General features: G+C 39.3%; 1 protein-coding gene across 8 annotated transcripts in view; it reads left to right on the forward strand.

Moving 5' to 3' along the window:
- Positions 1 to 10299: 10299 nt before the first annotated feature.
- DOCK2 (dedicator of cytokinesis 2) overlaps positions 10300 to 13631 on the forward strand; it is a 416438-nt gene continuing 413106 nt past the window's right edge. For 6 of the 8 annotated variants that reach the window (XM_079918428.1, XM_079918432.1, XM_079918434.1 and 3 more), the window contains exon 1: positions 10300 to 10400. The gene's annotated coding sequence lies outside the window, so the exon portion shown is untranslated. Of the gene's footprint in view, positions 10642 to 13631 lie in introns of all 8 variants that reach the window. The other 2 variants (XM_079918429.1, XM_079918430.1) reach the window with 1 other exon arrangement.

Genomic DNA, 13631 nt, shown 5'->3' on the forward strand with positions numbered 1-13631 from the left:
GAGGCTGACAAGTCCAAAATCTACAGAGTGGGCTGGCAGGCTGTAGACCCAAAGAAGAGCTGACGGCACAGTTCAAGTCCAAAAGCTGTCTGCTACAAAAGATTCCCTTGTTCAGGGGAGGTCAGCCTTTTGTTTTATCCAGGGCTTCAACTAATTGCATGCGTAGGCCCACCCACATTCTGGAGGGAAATCTGCTTTACTCAAAGTCCACAGCTTTAAATGTTAATCTCATCCAAAAGAACTCACAGAAACATCTAGAATGATGTTTGACAACATATCTAGGTTTTGTGGCTTAGCCAAGTTGACACATACTTAACCATTAACAGTGGGTTAATTAGATGTCTATTGAAATATGTTAGGTGAAAGGAAATTGCCTCTCACTTCTAAATCAACTAATAAACTTTTAATTTTAATTTGCTATAAAAAGTATACTCTAAGGAAGTTAGAAATTTCATATTAAATAATATTTCTTACAAAAAGAAGTAGCTGAAGGCACTAGAGAACAAATAATTTTAACCTGAGGATAATAACATGAATGACCACCATATTCCTGCATATTATAGAATGTAGATCAATTCCTTCCAACATTGAGTTTTTATCATGAGTTAGGTGCTAGTGGGGCAAAAGTAAGCCTTCAGAGCTCACAGTTTAATAGACCCAGATAGATGAGTAGTGGTAGTTGGTACTATTAGTAGTAATAATAGTTACATATAACATTTGAATAAATCTAATGTGCCATGCACTCTTAAGTCCTTTCACATATTACCACATTTAACCCTCCCAACATCTCTATGAGCTAGATATTATACCTTACTGATCCTCATTTTGCAGATGAGGAATTCAAGGGCTCAAAAAGGTTAAGTTATTTGCCCAAGGTCACAAGCGTCAGTAAACGATGAAAAGAAGTAGAGTGGTAGAGGTTGTAATAACGTGTACAGGGTTCTATAGGAACAGAGAAGGAAACAAGAAACTGCCTCTGGGGGCTTTTTTAAATTTTCATAATTTCTAAGCTGAGATTTCTTCAGTGGTTTCCAAAGGCACAGAGAATAGCATTACAGGTGGAAGAAATAGCTGTTCAACCAATAAAGGTATGACACAATATCCCTAATTCAGGAAACTGAAGATTTTGAGATGGCTGGATGTATAGGGCTTGCAAAGAGCAGTAACAGTAAACTGAATCTGAAGAGATAGCTAGGAGCAAAACCATGAAGAGTGTGAGTTAGGGAAATCTATTTTACAAACGAAAATTTACAAAGACTTATAAACAAATTGAGCAACTGTGATTGAGAGTTAAAGAATAGGGATGACAAGAGAACATTATCCATCCAGCATCTGCCTTATCACTCATGGGGACTGAAGCAATTCTATTGAGTCTCGAGTCTTTTAGGAATATATTTTGAAAAACTGCCACACTAAATGATGAGAAGCAACTGAATAATCAATATAAGCAAAGCAATTACTGAACAAATTTAAAAGGTTGAATAAACTGTTCAATTTATTTTCAGTAAAAATACTCTGGAGTCATAATGGAAAATGAACTTAGAAAAAGATAAGAAGGGAAGCAGAAAAGACTAGTTTGGCCATTTGGTAGTCCAGGTAGGAAATACAAGTATGAACTGAGGCAATGGCAGTGGGAATATAGAGTGGTGGTTGGATTTAAGATACTGTTTAAAGAAGCAAAGTGGTCAAGAGTTGGCAAAATAGGACGTGGTACTCTGTGGGAAAGGGATATATCTGCTACATGTGCATTAGTGGTAGTGGTAACAGAAAAATAGGAGTGGGAGGTATTTTGATTTTGATGAGGACTTTTATTCAGGTACCAGTGGGGTGTCCATGTTGGAGTCAACGGAAGTGTTCGTGTATGTTTACGTAATCAAAAATAATTAGTCTGTTTTTCAAACCTTTATTTTTACAAGGAAAATGTAAAACTAACATGACTATTCTAGTAGGCACTTTTTTTTCCTCATCATTATTCAAAAAGTGGCCTTATGGTCAAATGTTTATAATCATAGCCTTGATTTATTGTTTACACTAATTATACATCATGAGCCCTGTGTATGGGCCTAGAACAAAGATGACAAAGTAATTATGTTTTCTCTCCTCCAGTAAGGTATTGGTGGAAGGGAGCTAATGTTTATTGATTTGCTAGGTGATTTACCTATGTTATGTCTCTCAGTACTACCTAGTTTAGCATAATAGTGACTGTTGTAGCATCTGTAGTTAGACTACTTAAATTCAGATCTCAATTTCTCCATATAGACTTTAGCAAGTTTATAACTCTGAGAGTAGTTTGTTTAGGTAATCCTTTAATATTTTAATTTTTTTAGAATTATGTAAGATATGTGGATCCAAAGTAAAATCTACAAGAGAAGGTATATTTAAGGAAATACAGCTTCCGTCACTGTTTCCTTCTCCCACCAGGAACCATTTAAATTTCATGGTTTATTTTTCCTTTTTTTTTTTTTTTCTTTCTACATAGATATAGATAGTAGGTAGGTAGAATCTCCATTCTTTTTCTTAGATAAAAGTAAAATGGTGGGTGATATCAGAGAGGAATTGTGGACAGGAAACAGCAAAAGCCTGTCCCTCCACAAAATCAGCCAATAAACTAGCAAGGACAGTCAGAACCAAATTTTTTAGACTCTGGAAACTAATGAGGGGTTTACAGCAAGAGGTGAACAATTAATCAAGAAAAATCAGCTGAGTCTTGGCATTTCAGGAAATCTCTGATGAATCACTAGGTGATCACTAAGCTAATGAAATGGAGATTTCAGTGGCCACACACAAGGAACCCAGACCTTACAAAATTAGTTTAGAAAAGTCATTTTAAAAACTGGAGCAATGACTATAACAAGCAGCAACAACAAACTAGGGAGGGAGGAGAATCTGATTTCTAGCATGGTCACATTATAATTCTCAAAGTGTTCAATTTTCAACAAAAATTACAAGACATGAAAGAAACAAGAAGGTATGACCCATACATAGGAAAAAAGAAATTAATAAACTGTCCAGGAGGAAGCCCAGACATTGGACTTGCTAGACAAAAACTTTAAATCAACAATTTAAAATATGCTCAAAGAGCTAATGGAAAGCATGGACAAAGACCTAAAGGAAACCATAAAAGCAATGCCAAGTAGAGACTATCAACAAAGAGACAGAAATTATTAAAAGGAGCCAGATAAAAACTCTGGCGTTGAAGAGTACAATAACAAATGAGAAACTAGAGAGATTCAACATCAGATCTGGCCAATTGAGATTATTTAGGCTAAAGAACAGAAAAGAATGAAAAAAATGAGCAGAGTTTAAGGGACTCACTGGACACCATCAAACATAGCAACATACACATAATAGGAATCCCAGAAGGAGGAGAGAGAAAAGGGCAAGAGCATATTTGAAACAAACAGACAAGAAAACCCCAGAAAATTGCAGTCCAATATCCTTGATGGACACTGATGCAAAAATCTTCAACAAAATATTAGCAAACCGGATGCAATACATTATAAAGATCATACAAAATGATTAAGTGGGATTTATTCCAGGGATGCAAGGATGGTTCAACATCTGCAAATCAGCCAATATGATATAGCACATTAATGAAATGAAGGATAAAAAGTATGTGATCATCTCAATAGATGCTGAAAAAGCATCTGACAGCAAAAACAAAAATAAAAAGTGGAACTACATCACACTAAAAAGCTTCTGCACAGCAAATGTAACCATCAACAAAATGAAAAGGCAGCCTACTGAATGGGAGAAAATATTTGCGAATCATGTCTGATAAGGGGCTAATATCCAAAATATATAAAGAACTCATACAGTTCAACAGCCAAAAAAAAATAGGCAGAAGATCTGAATAGACATTTTTCTAAGGAAGACATACAGATGGCTGCCATGTTACTTAGCAACATTATGTAGACATGTAAGCTCTCCCTCCAGTTCCCTTCTTGCCCAGGAGTTCCCTCCTGGATGGTGGCCCCTGACCTCTAGCCTCTGTATAGTCTTATGCTGTGAGGAACTTCATCTCTCAGGCAATCCTGTCCAAGTACCATGCAATAAAGCTTACTGGGTGTTACTGCATTTCATGGTCTTGTATTTTTCCATGTTAGCCTCCAAATCCCTGAGGTCCCTTATAGACATGAATTTACATATCAAGAAGGACATTATATAATGGTAAAGGTGTCAATCTATCAAGATGGTGGAACAATTCTAAACATATATGCACCTAACAAGAGAGCCTCAAAGTATCTAAAACAAAAAACTGAATTTTGAAATTTGCCTATGGAAATTCCACACAATCTCAATGGAAATCCAAGCAGGCTTTATTGTAGAAATTAAATATGTGATTCTAAAATGTATATGGAAATGGAAAGAACTGACATTGCCAAAGAAACTTTATAAATGAAGAATAAAGTTGAAGAACATGTACTACCTGATTTTGAGAATTACTATAAAACTGTTGTAATCAAGGTAGTGTAGAGTTGGTGTGTCAGTCTGCTAGTGGGCAGGGCTGGAGGTCAGGGGGTCCTGGGGCTGGTGCCTGTCCATTAGTGGGCAGAGCTGGGTCCTGGGGTCTCTGACTACTGGGCCCTGGGGTCCTGGGCTAGTGCCGGCACACTGGTGTTTGGGGCCAAGTTCCGGGTTCTCTGGTGGACAGGGTCATGTCTTGGTGTGGCTGTGAGCTCAGGGGGTCTTAAGGCAGCCTACCTGCTGGGAGCAGCCCAGCTAGTTGCTTGGCTTGAGGCGTCACAGTACTGGTGCAGATAAGCTGGTGGGCAGGGCTGGGCCCCGGTGCTAATAAGGTAGAGGGAGGACTCTAAAATGGCAGCCAGCACCAGTGTCCATATGGTAGAATGAGCTCCCCCATATGGCTGCCTCCAGTGTCTGTTGTCCCCAGGGTGAGCTCCAGGTACCTCCTGTCCGTCCAGGAGGCCCTCCAGGATCAGCAGGTGGGTCTGATTCAGGCTCCTTTCAAATTACTGCTTCTGCCCTGGATCCTAGAGCATGGGAGATTTTGTGTGTGCCCTTCAAGAGTGGAGTCTCTCTTTCCCGCAGCCCTCTGGGCCTCCCAAAAGTAAGCCCCACTGGCCTTCAAAGCCAAATCATTCTGGGGTCTCATCTTCCCAGTGAAGGACCCCCAGGCTGGGGAGACTGATGTGGATCTCAGACCCATTGTTCCTTGGGGAGAACATCTGCAATTGTAATTATTCTCCCGTTTGTGGGTCATCTTCCCAGGGTATGGGTCTTGGGTCCTGAGTACCTGGACTCTGCCCCTACTACCTGTCTTGTTGTGGTTCCTTCTTTATATCTTTAGTCGTAGAAGGTCTTTTCTGGCAGATTCTGGTCTTTCTTATCAACAGTTGCTCTGTAAATAGTTGTCATCTTCGTGTGCTCATGAGAGAAAGTGAGCTCAGGGTCTTCCTACTCTTCCATCTTAGCCAAGCTCCTATTTTTAGAGACTCAGTCCATTTCTATTTAAAGTAATTATTTATAGGTGTGGACTTAATATTGCCATTCTGTTAATTGTTTTCTGGCTGTTTTATAATTCCTTTGTTCCCCTCTTGCTTTCTTCTCTGTAATTTGGTGGTTTTTCTGTAGTGGTATGCTTAGATTCCTTTCTTTTATTTCTTGTGTATCTAGTATAGGTGTTTCCTTTGTGGTTACCATAGAGTTTACATATATTTATAACAGTCTATTTAAGCTGATAACAACTTAACTTTGAATGCATACTAAAGCTCTACATTTTTACTCCCCTCCCCCGAATTTTGTTTTATTATGTCACAATTTGCATCTTTTTACCTCGTGTGTCCATTAACAAATTATTGTAGTTTTATTTCATTACTTTGTCTTTTAACCTTCCTAGTAGAGTTATAAGTGATTTATTCTCCACCATTACAGCATGAGTATTTTAAATTAAACTTTATATTTTTTTCCAGTGAGATATATACCTTCACATATTTTCCCGTTACTAATTAGCATTCTTTTGTTTCAGATTGAAGAAGTCCTTTTAACATTTCTTATAAGGCCAGTCTAGTTGTGAACTCCTTCAGCATTTCTTGTCTTGAAACCTCTTTCTCTCTCCTTCAGTTCTGAAGGACATCTTTGCCTGGTAGAGTATTCTTGTTTGGCAGGGTTTTTTTTGTTTTTAACACTTTGAATATATCATGCCACTCCCTTCCAGCCTGCAAAGGTGCTGCTGAAAGAAATCTGCTAATAGTCTTATGGGGGTTCCCTTGTATGTGACAAGATGTTTTTCTCTTTTCTCTTTTATGATTCTCTCCTTGTCTTTAGCTTTTGACAGTTTAATTATAATGTGTCTCAGTGTGGGTCTCTTTGGATTCACCTTTTGGAACTCTCTATGCTTCCTGAATCTTGACATGTTTCTTTCCCCATGTTAAGGAAGTTTTCAACCATTCTTTCTTTGAATAAGCTTTCTTTCTCTCTCTCTCTCTTCTCCTTCTAGGACCCCTTATAATACATATATTGGTCCATTTAATGGTGTCTTGTAAGTCCCTTAAGCTATCTCCACTCCTTTTCATTCTTTTTTCTTTTTGTTCCTCAGATTGGATTAATTTTACTGTCCTTCCTCTGAGTTTGCTGATCCTTTTTTTCCACTTGGTGTAGTTTACTATTGAACCCCTTTATTGATTTTTTTTTTTAAGTTCAGTTATAGTATTTTTAAGCCCTGTGATTTGTTTGGTACTTTCTTATATTTTCCATCTCTTTGTTGAAATTCTCATTTTGTTCATGCATTGTTCTCCTGACCTCAGTGAGCAACTTGATTACTGTTATTTTGTACTCTTTATGAGGTAAATCAGTTATCTCTGTTTCATTGAGGTCTGCTTCTCTATTTTTTATCTTTTTCTTTTGTTTGAAACATATTCCTCTGTTTCTTCCTTTTCTTTAACTCTCGGTTGTTGGTTTCTGCACATTTGATAAAACAGCCACTTCTTGTAGTTTTGACACTGTTGTCTTACGTAGGAGATGAACCTTATCCATCAGCCTGGCCCAAGCTCTTGGTTGTCTCTCAAAACTTTGTGGTGTCCAAGCCACCTTCTTTATTCTTAGAGGCTCCCAGTATTTGAGGGTGTGTCAGGACCTGTCAGTTTCCCAAATGGGAGGATTGAGGTCAGCACCTCAACGCATGCTGACTCGAAGCCAGATCCTCAGGCAGCAGCTGGGAAAGTATGTAATTAGTGCCTCCCAGGGAGAAACTGGGAAAGGGCTTTTTTTGTCTGATTCCTCTGCGCTGGGACTGGGTGCATTGCTGTGGATGAGTGCTCCTGCGCTTGTTAGTAACTACTTCCTTGTTTGCTGCCATCCTGTGGTACTCATGAATGCAAGCCCCTTTGACTCTCAGAGCCAGGCATTCTAGGGGCCCATCCCTTGGATGGCAGCTGTCAAAGCTGGGCCACCAGGTGTATGTACAAGCTCCTTCCAGGGAGATACTAGTGATTTGGAGTGTACTAGAGGGAAAGGGCAGGTGAGGTGTCCACAGGTTTCCCTGGTCTGCAGGGAGGATCACAGTCAGCCCCTAGATGCATGCTAAATTAGAAGCCTGGCCCCTAGGCGGTAGATTTTAATGCATGCAAATACAAAGAAGAAAGAAGCCAGCCTTAACAGGCTACATTTTGTGTTATTTCATCTATATGAAATTCTCAAAATGCTAAAACTATAGATATAGGAAAAAAATCAGTGGTTGCCAGGGGTTTGAGGGAGGAGTATGGAGGGATGACTAAGCAGAACACGGGATTTTTAGGACAGTGAAACTATTCTATATGATACTGTTGTGGTAGATACATGACATTATGCATCTGTCAAAACCCATGAAACTATATAACACAAAGAGTAATCTCTAATGTAAACTGTAGACTTTATTTAATAATAATGTATCAATATTAATTCACTAGTCATAACAAATGCACCACACTAATGCAATGTTTTAATAACAGGGGAAACTGTGCCATGGGGGAGAATGGGTAAATCCAAACCCTGTATGTTCTGCTCTATTTTTATGTAAACCTAAAACTGCTCTAAAAAAAAGTTTATCAATTAAAAAAATAGAAATCATTATGTAATTTCCCTCATAAAAAAGGATATGGGCCCCCTTTGTAGATTGGAAAATGAGGGGAAAAGAAGCAAAAGGGAAAACGTGGGGCCTTAAAAGACAAAAGCAGTATAATATCAATGGACTGAGAACTTCCTCCCAACTCCCCCATCACTGAGAACAAAAATTATTTATTAAAGACTTCACTGCACCGACAGAAGGGGGCACCCTTTGACTAGGAACCTTGTAAAAATACTCCAGAATTCTGATAACAAATAGATTAAAGCTGTAAAAAGCTGTTACGTGAAGGAAACAAAACAAGACCACTTGATGAACCTCATGCCCTCCCCTCTCAAAAGCCACAGGAAGGAGAAGCAAAATATAACAGAACACTCCAAACTGGGAAAATTGATCTAGAACATTCAAAACTGTTAAGTTTTTTTAATTACAGAAAAATCCTTTAGAACTTGAGCAGAAAATATCAAATAACTTACAGAGGCAAGATAATAGCTCCCCAAAACAGCATTCAGAAGAAGGTTTATGTGATTCAGTTAAAAAACCAAACCAAAACAAAACACCTTTAAGGAAAAAAAGTGTGCACCAAAGGTTGTATTTTCATTAAATCTATTCTTTAGGCATCAAGACTGTTGGAAAACAGTTTTAAACATGCTAAAATTCAGTGATTTTTTTTTGTGCCTGTGAACCCTCTGAGGAATCATCCAACAAAAGATGACTGGGGTCTTTGTGACCGCCTGGAGGGGTGGGATAGGGAGGGTGGGAGGGAGGGAGATACAAGAGGGAAGAGATATGGGAACATATGTATATGTATAACTGATTCACTTTGCTATAAAGCAGAAACTAACACACCATTGTAAAGCAATTATACCCCAATAAAGGTGTTAAAAAAAAATGACTGGGGAAACTTCTGCAAAAGGACTAAAGGACTGAACAAATAACAATATGTTGTGGATAATTAGAGCCAGATTTCTCACTGTTGGACAAAGGAATGAAAATGAACGAAGGGGAGAGGCTAAATTAATGAAAAGGAAGACTAAAAATGAACCCTGTGGTGTTGGGTTGGAATTGGAGGTATCGATATAAACTCATGGTTTGGGGGAGATAGATTTTCAAAATTAGATATGAAGATAGGCAAGTACATATACACATACATATATATACAGGTACACACAAACATACACACACACATATATATACATATACTTACATATAAGTGTGTGTATGTAGAATTCCTAGCTCTTCTGCTGGACTCTAGAAGCAATAACATCTCAGTAGCAATGAGCACATGTAGCACATGTAGCATCCAGATCTTGGTTTCTTACTATCATTCTCCACTGATATGAACCGTTTCTTTCAGAACTGGCTACTTTCAGGGTTAGGTTGAGAATGAATGATATGAGCCCTAAACATCTTGTCGGAAAAAGTAAGAAAGTGCTCAAAAAATGATGGGGGCATCATGATGGCTCCCACTGTCCAAATCTAGGACAATCTGAGCATCTAAATAAATAATAGCAATGGATTATAGCCTATTAAGTAAAATAAGAAACCATGAGCCCATGTTGTTTTAAATAAACGAATAAATACATGAATGAATAAATGATAAAGGAAAAGCTTTTTCTCACAGAATTCCATTTAATAAATGTAGAAAGAATGATAGACTTAAAAAAAATCTCTATTTGGTAATCATCATACTAATAGGTGATTCGGGAAAGAACCATCAATAAATGATACTAAAACTAAAGAGCTAAAAGTATGATGAGTTAAAGAATATTTACATAGTCTTACAGTATCTCTCCACAAATACATAATTGCAACAGGAGAACTAGTAACCTTCACATGGAAAAGTTAAAACGCATCACCCAAATCAACAATCAGTGTTAACATCACCAGTAAAGTTACCGACTCTCCCAAGTTGGTCCCCAACAAGGGTCCTCCTACGTGGTGTCGTTCCAGCCAATAGAAGGAGACTGAGTTTGGCTCAGAAGCAGACAAAAGCTTTCCTCTTCAGTCTGAGAATGGAGCCGGAGCCGTACGAGCTAGGCTCTGGAGAATGTGCTCTGCCAAAAGGCCCACAGGGCGCTGCTTTGCAGGGTTCTGTCGGAGGAGGGAGGGGCGGAGTTCCCGCAGGGCGGGCTCAGCTGTGCTGCTCGGGGCTTCCCGCGCAGCGCGCGCCGCGGCGTCTTTGCACACCGCCCGCCGCCGCCATCTTTACTTCACGTTTTCCTGCGGCGCTTCTGCACGTGGTTCGCGGAGCTCAAACATCGGGAGCTGTGGTTTTACTCTGAGAACTTTAAGCTGATGTGGTCGCCGCCAGGCCTCCATACCCAGCGCCCTACAGGCAAGTGAAAGTAGACTAAGACCAAAAGAAGTGAGACCTTATCACCTAGATTCCATCTTATTTTTCCCTGGGACCCCATTGGGCTTTGCTGGTGACAAACCCCTCCTCTGCCTTTTGTCCTGCGCCCCATTCTTGGGGGGCGCTGAGGGGGCGACGGTCCATCTTATGTAACTGCTTCCTGAGTTTGGGTGCAGTCATAACCCCGGAGAGGGGAGTAGAGCTTCTCCCCAGCCGCCTTCAGGTACGTTCGATTATCACCCGGCCTTAGCCCTGTTTATACCCCTGAGCGACCACCATTTGGAGTTTTATAGATTCTAACCTTTTGGAGACAGAGGACACCAGACAATTTAAGATGCGTGGTCCAGATATCGGCAAGAGAACAATGTTGTTAAGGGGCTCAGGAAAGGTAGAAAACAGGTGATGCTGGGGAGAGCCTGTGGTCCTCTGCTCCAAATTTGTTCGGCCAGAGGAGGCTGGCTGGCTTCTGTTAGCCAAGCTGCTTTTTCCAGTAGCCTGTCTGCATTTTCTCCAATCAGGCACTGTGAGGCAGCCACCGTTGCTTGGGTAAAGCATCCTGGAAGTAACATGGTGAAGAGATTGGAAGGGGGCAAAACTGGAGGCAAAGAGCTCAAGTCCGAGATTCAGATGAGGTGGATCTTGGCAAGGTAGTGCTCTGGAGCAGACGGCAGATCCGAGAGCTGTTTTTGAGATAAGCATTTGCAGTGAAAGGGAGGGTGAAGTGGAGGGTGATGATACCACTCTTAGGCAGTCATAATGGTTGACAGCTATAATAAGGAGTCTCACCCCTCTGGGCTTTGTTTACTTATTAACAGAAATGGGGATCATAATGGTGCCTACCTCATATGGCTACTTTGAGGATTAAATGAGATAATGCATGTAAAGTGTTAAATGAGGGATTGACATGCAGTTAAGTGCTCAATAAATGTTAGAAACCTTTTTTCATCAGGAAACTGAGGCTTAGCAAGGTTAAGTAACTTCTCCAAGCTACACAGCTATGTAAGTGATGGAGTTGGGATTCTAGCATGTCACTTGGAGCACAGAGTCAACTCACATCACCTGTTATGTAGAATAGACAGAGGGATGACAGGTCTGTGGTGTGGCTGTGGTGATGAGCTTGGTTTCAGAATTGAAGACATTAATGTGGGGTGGGGAAGGGAGGTCCAGGAAGCAGTTGGACACGAGTCTGGACCTCAGGAGGGGTCTTGGCCAGAGGAGTCCTTGTTTCCAAAATCATCTCTCAGAGTCTATGCAAATTTATAGTCAAAAGTGGTGCACTACCTAATTGCCAGGTATCTGGCAGATGGTGTTTAATAAAATTGTTTGACCACGATAATTGTAAATTCTTTAAGTGGGTTTAGTCACATTTTTATATTTTACTGTCAATCTCTCGTGCCACAGTTTTTCCATGGTGCCATAGAATCATTATAATAAAAAGCCTGTATTTCAGAAATAGAAAAGCCATATCCTAGTCAGTATGAAGCTTAAAGATTTCTGTATTATAAACCATTCCATTAAGAAGTTAACCTTCACTCAAAATAACTTTCTAAACTTCATCTCCTTCAACTACAAGCAGTTTTTCACCTCTTAATATGTTGAATAATTTGTTACTCTAACGTTATTTTAAAAACCCAGATTCCTGAGGTTTTCCTGAGGGGGAAAATCTTCAGTATTCCTCAAGTCTCAACCATAAATATTCAGTATTCAGTATTTCCCCCCTCAGATTTTCCTGAGGGGGAAAATCTTCAGTATTCCTCAAGTCTCAACCATATTTACCTTCTGGCATACCACCTACCTTTGTCCCCCCACCAAGTACCTTATCACACTGTTGTTATGAACTTGTCTGCATGTATATCAGAAATCTAAGATGAAAAAACAAGCATCTTTTAGATCCCTCCCATGGGTTTATGAAGACAATAAAATTGTCTGTAGCAAGGGATGACACACTATGGTTCATTGGCCAACTTTGACTCAACACCTGTTCTGGTATGGACGATGAACTAAGAATAGTTTTTACAGTTTTAAAAGGTTGAAAAGAGTTCAAAAGAAGAAAAATATTTCATGACATGTGAAAATTATATGAAATGCAAATTTTACTGTCCATTATGAATAAAGTTTTATTGGAATACAGCCATGCTCATCATTTACATATCATCTATAGTGGCGTTCATGCTACAGTGGCAGAGTTGAGTACTTGCAGCAAAGATGGGCCATGGATGGTGCTCTCATTGCTTTGCAGTGCTGTTTAGCAACCTGTAGATCTCAGGGATGTGGTTATAGTGCCACCTGTTTCAAGTACCATGTACATCACTGTACAGAAATACTTTTTAAATTTTGTTTTATTTTATTAACCAGCACAATAGCCATCATGTCAAAACAAAACAAAAGAAGAGAATAGTGGGATCCAAATGTCATGCTTTTAAGTCACAGTGGAGTGTGGATTATTTTGTTATAGGATGAGACAGGAAAGCATCATCTTTGTTGTATAGTGACACTACAACTGTGCTAAAAGAATATGGTCTGACAGAGTAAACCCTCATCACAACATTCCCAACTGCAAGAAAGGAGCTGCCAGAAAAATTAGAAAATTTAAAACAGAATATCTCATAATAGCACAATTTCTCCATTACAGATAAAAAATGAAAATGAGACTGTACCTAATGTAAGTGCCCTGGTGGCTCATTTATTAACCAGGCAAGGAAAGATATTTATTGATGGTGAGTTGATTAAAATATTTTTGATGGTAGCAGCAGATGAAATGTGTCTAGAGAAAATAAAACAGTTAAGGCTATTAGCCTTTTGGTGACAATCGTTGTTTGAAGAGTTGAGAACATGGGGAGCAACATCAATAATCAATTTAAAACCATGGCAGATGATTTCTAGTGGTTTTCCTTGGCTCTTGACAAGTTGACTGGTGTTACCAATACAGCTCAGTTGTTTATTTGGCAGGTTCATGCTGAGTCTGAAGTCAATGAAGAGTCAACTTTTATGAATAATCCATGTGGAAAAACTATGGTCAAAACTATTTTCAAAGAAAATGAGGAAACACTAATTCAGTGTAACCTGAAGTGGAATCCGCTAAGATGTGTTACAACTGTTGATGATAAAAATATGTGTGGAGCAGGAAAAGGCTTTTTGGACAAATTTACAAAGGTTGTGAAAATGTAAAGTGTTTAAAGCCTGTACTAATTTATTGTAATATTCATCAGAAGG

Source organism: Stenella coeruleoalba, assembly GCF_951394435.1.
Source record: "Stenella coeruleoalba genome assembly, chromosome: 3".
Lineage (NCBI taxonomy): Eukaryota > Metazoa > Chordata > Mammalia > Artiodactyla > Delphinidae > Stenella > Stenella coeruleoalba.